Below are 10,000 nucleotides of genomic sequence, written 5' to 3' on the forward strand. Positions count from 1 at the left end.
ATCACGGGTCAGTACGACTCGTGACTTCCGGTATTTGTAAACATTGCAGTTTCTATGAATTTTCCCTGAATTCTAGATTTCTACAACTGAAGAATAAAGAACTATTTCTAGTTTTGTAAACATATACAGATGTCTTGGGGCCGTTTTGATGGAATTTTTACCCTATTTGACTCTGTGTCTGTTAAAAATAAATAAGTAAAAAAAAAAAAACCGAACACGTAAAAGCATGAATAATCCGACTGAATAAGTGTAGTTCATTTGCGTTGATGTTTAATAGTGCTACAATGAAAAGTTGCCAAATTTTCACTGTTTTCGTGTAACGCCCCAGACTAAGAGACATCTTTTGCCTCTTAATTTTCCTATGTTCTTGTGCAATTGAGTGCCCTCGTGTGAACACCTTAAGGGACTAGTCCCTGCTACCGGTCCCCTCGTGTAAACCCTTCAAAGACTTGTCGCCGGGACTAGTCGCACGGACTAGTCGCAGGGACTAGTCCCCTCGTGTGTGCCAACCTTAAAGATTAAGGTTGTTGATGCTGTATGGCTAAGGAATAGGGACACTTAGTGGGTGCTTATATGGATATTAAAGAATTTCCGGTTCAACCCTGTTTCAGAAAGAGATATTTCATGTACCTGAATGTAGTTTCCATTGCATTTATGTCGCTTGAATTTTCTCCTCCTAAAGAATTCTTTATATAATTGTTTCCAATTTCTACGGTATCTTTTAAAAGGATGAAACCTTCAATAAGTGTTAAAGACAGCCCGGCCGCTTGGCGTTAGAGCAGTGCGAATATTTCCCCAACTGTATTTGATTATTATGTCTTGTTTTAACTCACTAGTAATTTATTGCATTTAATTTGTATGACAACTGTACGTATCTTTTAGCTTGTAATGTAGTAAACTAATGCATGGCTTATAACCCCAATAATATTGTAGTAATGAAATCTCTTTAGTTTATTGTAAAATCTCTTTAGTTTGTTGTGGTAATGAAACTTCTTTAGCTTGCAATGTGTAGTATTTACTTATTTATTACTAATACCCGCCAAGACTAGCTAATGCTATATGCGGGTTTTGTAAATTTGCTTCTAATGTTCTATAAAATAATAATAAACAAACAAACAAACAAACTACAGCATGCTCTAGTATAATTTTTTAATACAAGGATCTAACAAAAACTGCTGAAGACCAGAAGAAGGAAATCGAAAATCTTCAACAGCAAATTGCGTGTGTATAGGCTTAACCTAAGCTAAAGTAATGTACGAAGTATTATTACACGACTCGGGCAGTCAGAGGGCCAATAACTAAAATCAACCAATCAAAATGCTCTACTGCCGGTCCAATATTCTCTAAGTATTGGACCGGGCACTGTCCCGAATGGTCCCGAATGATACTGCACTTGTGTCCCTTTGAACTTCAGTCGTATAATAAATCTCTTATTAACCAAGCTTGCTCGGGACCGTACTGGAAGAATATCGGCCCTCGGTCTTTTTTGTACGGACCTCGCTACGCTCGGTCCGTACTGTCAAGACCTCGGGCCGATATTCTCCCAGTACGGCCCTCGCGCTTGGTTAATAAGATATATGTACTGGAGATCAGTTTTTGCAAAAACTTAAAATTCTGAGACGTCCTCGGAAGTGTTCGGGTATCTCCTGATATAATATGGTCTTTGACTGAGGTGCATTACATAGCGCAAGAGATAGGGTTGCATCAGAACTCTTCGGGATATCATTCGGAGTTTTCGGAACATCTTCGCAAGTCTTCGGGTGTCTCTAAATATGATAGGGTCTCAGGCTAAATCATAGTATATAGCGCAATGGTTATTGTTGCATCCGAACTCTTGGGGATGTCATCAAAAATTTTGGAAATATCTTCGGAAGTGTTCGGGTGTCCTCGGATATGATCGAGTCACTTAAAAAAACTCATACGTCTTTGGAATTTTTAAAACGTCCACGAAAACCTATGGGTGTCTTCGGGTACAATCGGGCCTCAAGCTTATTGTAGTGGAGAGCGTAAGAGATAAGGTTGCATCAGAACTTCTCGGGATATAAGAAGTTTTTGGAACATCCTCGGAAGTCTTCGGGTATCTTTGGATATGATTAGGTCCTTTAAGATAAATCCCACGCTTTTGCGGCCAGTTTGAATAGACGGTAGATTTTATTCCGAGGTCTCTCCTAATTTTTTAAATTTGCCTTAAACATTGGACAATGATAACTCTTATAAACTACTATTTAGTTTTCAGAAGAGACTTAAATGCATACTTGTTTTTGAAATTAGATCAGTGTTTAAGGTTTTTCGTCTCCTTTGATGCAAGACGCGGTATCTAAACATTTCTTATTTCCACTGCAGGGCTTCAAAAGTAGCTTTGGCAGAACAAGAACTCATCACTTTTGAACTTGATAAGAAAGTTATTCGGCTAGCTCTGTGAGTGTCAAGTTTAATAAAACAATATAGTTTATGTTCGTGGGCATACCTATGTTTTAGGCCCAACTCAGAGTCATTTCAAATTTAGGCTCAAGAAAAAAAACTTTATCACCAATATTCAGTATCATCGAGGAGGGCGAGTAGAAGAAAATAATTTAAAAGAAAAGGACAACAAAACAGTCTGATTAATCACACGAGCGAGCGGGTTAAACTATATTTAGAGGATCGTGAAAGTGTAGTGCGATCGTCCGGGAGAGTGTAGTCATGGGAACGACTGTTGTCGGTGGTGGTGACTGACGTTTCGACAACCTGTGCGGAAGTGATCATCAGATTCAAGTGAATAGTTGTTGTCAGTAGAATGTTGTTAGTCCAGTTTATGTAAAATGTCGCTCAGTTTTTCCGTGATGTTATTGGCTGTAAGACTCACGTGGCTTAAAGGGTTGAGATACTGCGGATATTCGTTGAAAAAAAGATTTTATAGTACTTTTGCTAAGGTTGGCCTATAGTGCACTGATATGTTTGCTTCTGCTTTCTTGAAAAGTAAGAGATGGCGAAATTTTGGTCAAGCATTTAAACAGAGAAGTATGAACTTCGCTACTACGATAGTATTGCTTCCTCGTTCTCTGAATTTACTAAGACTTATTTTCCTCTTTCCCAGTTTAAAGAACGAGGGAATCAGAAGAATGGATGAATAAGAAGTGAGAAAGCTTTTAACGATTCGTAGTTATCTGCGTTCCGTGTTACCTTCATGTCGCAGCTCGAAGGTTGGATAAGGTTATCTACTGGATAATTTTGTTACGGCTTGCATCTGTGGGTATTCGTTAACTACCCTTTGAACAACAGGGCCCAGATCTTTCTTCATTTGTTTTCTAGATATTTTACTTCAGAATTTTCCAGGTGAAAAATAAAAAATTGTACAGATGACCTTCATGACTCGAGTTCGTACCCAGTGATGATACTCCATCTAAGATAAATTCAGCCTCAGATGCAATAGATGTTGCGTGAAGTTTTTGTCGTTTATTTTCAGTCAGCAATGGTAATGTTGTCAGGCTACAGAAATTTTCAGTCAAAATTCTTGTTCGCAAAAATTATCTCGAAATTGTCTGTCGAACACTCGCCTTACACCGCCTTACATTCGCCTTACACCGCCTCCCGGTTAGCTCAATGGAAAGAGCGCTGGACTGCTTTGCGGGAGGTCGAGGGTTCGAGCCCCGGCCGGACCAACACTCAGGGTCTTAAAATAATTGAGAAGAATTTGCTACCTTTCTACAACATCAAGAAATGGTCAGATATTCTAGTTTTCTCGGATAAGGAGGAATAAATGGAGGTCCCGTCTCCTGCAGGGTTGGGGTAGGAGACGTTAATTTCCCACACACGAGATTACTGTGTGATGGATGTCCTCCCCTGGGGTGGGATGGATGGGAGGGTGGACTAGCACGTATAGCTTTTATGTTCATTTCTAGCCCCTCCCCACTGCAAACTAATGCAGTGAAAATGGAGTAAATTAAATTAACACTCCTTTTTCAGTTTAATAATCTGTACTGTAAGCAGTTTAATAATCTGTGTTCAAGAAAGACCGAGAGAATCTGCTTGCGATGAGTACGACGTTTAAAGTTGTATAGAAAGAAAGCAGCAGAGTAAACCAAACTTTACGTGTAAGTTGCGGAATGTAACACTTTAATTCGTCAATTGAATTTGGTGTCAGAATAGTAAAGCCCGGCCCTTCCTCAAACAACACGGCTTGTGGATTTGTAAACCTGCTGGTGTGCAGTGAAATTTCGGTGCGCATGCGTCGCTTAGATCCCTATATTTTGCACTTTCTTTTAAAGGTTCAAGAATGGTGGACTGAGCTCAGCCAGGGCAGTTGAATCAATCACAATCAATTCCTTAAGAAAGAAGCATCAACAGAACATGTATTGGAAAGAAAAATTAGAGGAAATTTGAAGTTCGCGAATATAAAAATGTATATGAAATCGTTCCCCTCGCTATTAGTACACGTGCATTATGATTTATTGCTTGTTGCTGTTCTATTTCTTCAGGAAGAAAGAAAAAAAGGGATCGGTAGGTTTCCTTTATTAAATCCTCTCTTGATTTGTAATACTGAATAAATTTTAACAAATAAGTCACTCACTATTATTTACGCTCTCGATATTACGTTGAAGGGAAAAGAAAACGAGCCTATTTTGACTGGGACCCTCAAAAAGCAAAACCAAAACGTTGAGTACTTGGACCTCTAGCTTAAGAATGACTGCCTCGTATTTTTCCTTACAAAATCACCCCCGATTTACGCATTAACGTCACAGGAATATAGGAAATGGTCACCATTTGGAGAAGCTCTTGCAATTGATTGTTGAGCAAATTCTCCTTGTCAGAGTCTTAAAAAATGAATAGAAAACAGTATGGAGAATATGTATTCTGATGTTATGGTATAAAAGGTTAAAAAGGCTATTTAGAGCCAAGGTGAATATTACTGGGTAGCCTAGCCTTCATTTTATGAACATGCGCAGTAACATGTTTGACAATCTCAGACATTTGATCTAAGAAGTTCAACCGGTTTTTCTTCTCTGATTTCCTCTTTGAAATAGAAAAGAAACCGAGCTAAAATGTGCAATCTCCAGGCTTAGCAACGAAGGCGGTTGGCTTCAATCTGGTGTAACAAATTTAATGAACAAGATCAACGAGCACAACGATAAAATAGAAAAACTGCAGACTGCAAAGGGTAGGGTTGGAGATAGTGCGCACCAGCAAGAGATATCCATAACTAAAATGAAACTGAAGCTTGGCAAGGCAAGTGAATCAAATGTCAAAAAAGCACTCTTGAATTAACCCTTCGATCCCTAAAAGTGACTAACTTCTAATTTCATTTACAATATTTCCACTCCTGAATCAAATGTTAAGGTCGCGAGAGTGGAGGAAATGATCTCAAACAAAAGAAGCGCTTGGCTGTTAACCAAATTTTTCCTGTGAGCACCAGGAAATGAATAGATAACTGATGTAGGGATGTAAAGTGTTAGATATCAGAAAATCATCTCCTCGTCGTAGAACGCGTTTGGTGGGAAAAAGCGCGCTAACAGTCGTTCGATTGACGTCTGTGCATGTGTGAACGTTGCAATGGCTAGGAGGGGGGGATTTTCAAGCAGTCAAAACCAAAATATCTGACATCTTTGAGGAGTTTTAAGCTAATGGACACGCCAATGAGTCACAGTTTGTTACAGCCACATAGCGTTCTGGCAAAGTTCAACTGGATACCCTTTATTACATACGCTTTATGTTTAAAACATTTTCTAGTTCTCTTTTTCCCTAGTATTTTTTTCCTTTTACAGACCTATTTGAACCTTTTGCGCTGTTTTAGTCTAACGATTACTTTTTTTCACACTAAGTGACGCTTAATTTTGTAGTTTATTTATATATTTTAGATGGAAATTACACTGAGAACAATGACATGTAAGTGAAATTTGATATCGTCTTTTCCAACATGCAGGAAACGTTATAGATAGATCATAAATGTTACGCTAGTCATCTGCCCTAATTCAACTGAAATAGAAAATGGAGGCATCATTATTATTTCCTAAAGGGGGGAAGAGGGCTGGAATATTTTCGATGTATCACAGTTAAAAATTCACCTGACTTAGTCCTTCCCATAGGGCTCTGTAGTATTGGAATGACCATCAATTTCCTAACGTCCCCCCTTTATATCCCGTTAGCGACAAATGATCCCCTTCTGTTCCCCCTAAAAACTTTGTGAACCCCTTGAAATCCTCCCCGTCCTCCCCTGGTGATATATAGTAACGGGTCCTTAGGCGAGGGAAAGATTGGGGATGAGTCTGGTCTCGCTCTGAGGTGATATGGTGTGACCATTACTTTGACTGAGAACGACAGGTTTTAATGTTACACCTGATTGTCTGACTGCTTCAGTCCTCACGTTGACTCATTACATGTCTCACTTATCCACAGAGTTCGTCAAAAAAGCGACACACAAATAAACGGAAATATCATAAAGATAAATTTTCTTTTTTTGAAATGACCCCGTCAAAAATACTAAGCATTTTGGTTAATATTCGACTCCTTAAATAAGATACGAGGTTATCCTTTTTCAGCCTGTTACTTACCAACGTTGTCGGGCTCGTAACCTTTTAGAGGGCTGATGTGAACTCATTAATGGCAACGACATTGTTTAACACGTGCGTAACTGTTCTAAATCTTTTAGCTTCAGAGTTTATAAGAACTTTTTGAATGAAACATTCTTTCCCATTTTAAATTGTAGGGCCTGGAAAACGAAAATTTCTGATGAACAAAAAGAAAGAGTAAGTGATAATGTTAATTAGAAAATGTTGTTATTCATTATGAGATTAGAGACCACTCGTTATTGATCGCAGTGGAGGGGATATTTGGGGGATCACATCATTTTTCAGGAGGACGAAGAAGGAGTCAGTCGTCGCTAGAGGACTGTTAAAGTAGGGACGATCAAAAATTGACTGCCAAAGAGGGGGCTCACTGATATACTAAGGCCTCAGAGGGGAGGGGGTGGGGTTACCTTTTTATAATGTCGGCCGAATCTGCTGTAATACCAGCATGTGATTTTTTAAATTATGTCATTCAGTACCCAGTTTTAGCTTAGAAACTTTTGACAAGCCCCCTGAGATCTGATGTCATCCGTGCTTTAGCGCGGCCGTAATTCATCTCATCATAAGCAACACCGTAATAAAGCAACGTAATTAATCAACAACGCTGTTGCTTGTAAGCAACAGCGTAATAAAGTAACTTCACTTAAGCGCAAAGGAATAAGTAAATTTTGTTACGACACGGCATCGGGAGCGAAACATCCTGGTGAATTTTGGAAGAAAATGAAGCCTCTTCTTCATAACTTTGGCATTAATAAACTAAGTAACATAACTCTTGTTGAGAACGGTGTGGTCACGGCGGAACCCAGGCAGGTGGTGGAAATGTTTAATAGCTATTTCGCCAATGTAGTTTCAACAAATCACCATGAAAATGACTTCAACGATCATCCAAGTGTAAATCTAATCGCTAGCAAAATGCTGCTAGATCAGTTTGTCTTCCAGCCTGTGAGCTGTGGCTATGTTCGTCAAATCTTTGACAATCTAAATCCCCGGAAGGCTGTTGGCGTAGATGGATTTTCACCGCGTCTCTTAAGGCTCGCTGCTCCCATCCTAACGGAGGAGATAACACAGCTGATCAACTATCTGATTATGAACCAATCATGGCCAACCGAATGGAAGAGTGGGAACTTGACACCGGTATTTAAAAAAGATGAGGATACACGCAAAGAAAATTATCGTCCTGTTTCCATTCTTACCGCCATTTCTAAAGTGTGCGAGAAGGTTATGTTTGACCAGCTGTACGGCGCTTTCCATGTACATCTTTCTCCGAATCTATCTGGGTTCTTGAAGAAACACTCTTGTTGCACCGCACTCTTGAAGATGACTGAGGACTGGAGGCGAAGCCTTTACAAAAGGGATGCAGTTATAGCCTTGGCAGTGGACCTGTCCAAAACATTTGATTCTATTAACCATAACCTCTAATTGGCTAAATTAAAAGCGTATGGCTCCTCTCCGTCTGCATTAAACTTGATTTCTTCCTATTTTTTTGGGCGAAGACAGCGAGTTAAGTTGTCCAGTGTTTGCTCCAACTACTCAGAAGTAATGTTGGGCGTTCCCCAAGGGTCCTTCCTCGGACCGCTGCTGTTTAACATTTATATAAATGACTTGAACTACGCCATACCGGATGTATCTCTCAGGTTATACGCCGACGACACAACCATGCATGCCTCAGACATCTCGCCCATGGTTCTCGAATTTGTAGTGAATAATGGTCTTGAGCGGCCATCATCGTGGTTTCGAGAGAATCATCTGGTGATCAACAACACAAAGACGCAAGCAGTACCCATTGGTCCCTGTAAGTAAACAAATCACACAACTTACGTGGCGAACTGATTCTTGTACAACCCAGAGTCAACACTACTAAGCATGGGCTAAATACTTTCAGGTACTTTGGCCCAAAAATCTGGAACTCTTGAAATAATGACTTAAGAACTTCACGAACACTAAAAGAGTTTGTAGCACGTATCAGGAAAATTACTTTTGACGTATGTAATTGTACCCTTTGTAGCTCTTAGACTTAATGTAATTCTTACTCTGGAAGTAGTTTTAGTACCCTATCTTCTCAGTACAATGTATATAGTTATATTAGTGTATTTAATAATGTTATTAATTGGTTGATTAATTAATTAATTAGCTAACCTTATATTTTACTTATCATCTCTGAACTTTTATTGTCACCTTTTAGTATTATACTTTTATTTATTTTCTACTCGATTCATTAGCTATCTAAGCTGGGTACCTGACAAGCTCCATAAATTTCGAGTATAAATAAATACCTGGCCATACACAGCTCTGTCATTGAGACACTGCCATCTGTCACCATACTTGGCATTGAACTTGATAGTATGCTATCTTTCAAGGATCACATTACTAAACAGCTTCAAAAGGTATACGCTAACTGTGGCGCACTTAGGAGAATCAGGCGTTCTGTCCCTGGCAATGTTATGTTAAGGCTTTATAAAACTTTCAATCTCCCTCATTTTGAATACTGTTGCCCCCTCTTTCTTGGATTGGGGAAAGTGCAAGCGAATCGGCTAGAAGATGCCAACTATTATATTCTTAGATCACTGCTAGGTTATCTCAAGTCTACCCTTTATGGTGAATTGCTGCGAATCTTGAATATGAAAACGTTAGACCAGAGAAGGAAACAACAACACCTTATTCTGTTATATAAATGTTTGCATAACGACGGTCCCAAATATATAGTTTTAGGGAAACTATGTACAATCTGAGAGGAACCGGTATTAATTTGTGCGCACCTAAATTTAATTTAAATTTTATAAAAAAATCTTTCACTTATATGTGTGCGCAGCTGTGGAATGGATTACCTACAAGTGTAAAACTGGCCAGTAATATCAAACTTTTTAAGAAGCTATTGAGAACATTGAAACTTAGCTGCTTCTCCATTTTATAGTTGTATTTAAGTGACTCTCAATTTCATCGTACAAACATAATTTTTAATCTTAATTTTAAATTATTTAAGCTATTGCTTCACCATTTTATACCTGTATTCAAGTGACTTTGAATTTTACTGTACAGACTTAAATTTTAATATTAATTGTTAGTTATTTTAATTTCTAATCAATTAGGTTTTGACAGTATGTATTAGGTTTTTTAGATTCTTAATCTTAGAGGCACGTACGTATTTTGAACAAGCTCTATGAGCTCCTTGACGCTACGTGGGTAAATAAAGTATTAATTGATTGATTGATTGATTGATTGATTGATTGATCATTGCACTAGGCTGAAAAGGATTCATGAACAAAAAAAAAAAAAAATTTGTGCGCTGATTGAAAAAAATTGAAAGTTACCGTGAGGAGTACGAAAGGAAAGAAAGGATTGTGGAGGTAAATATTGATCAAAGTAGTTAAGAATTTACTTTCATCGAGGTTTGCAAACTCAAATAATTAAGGTGCGTACGCTAGTCTCGTTTCTAAGACTTTAAAAAAACGAGGCGGAAT

The sequence above is a fragment of the Stylophora pistillata genome, chromosome 5 (assembly GCF_964205215.1).
Source record: "Stylophora pistillata chromosome 5, jaStyPist1.2, whole genome shotgun sequence".
Taxonomy (NCBI): Eukaryota; Metazoa; Cnidaria; class Anthozoa; order Scleractinia; family Pocilloporidae; genus Stylophora; species Stylophora pistillata.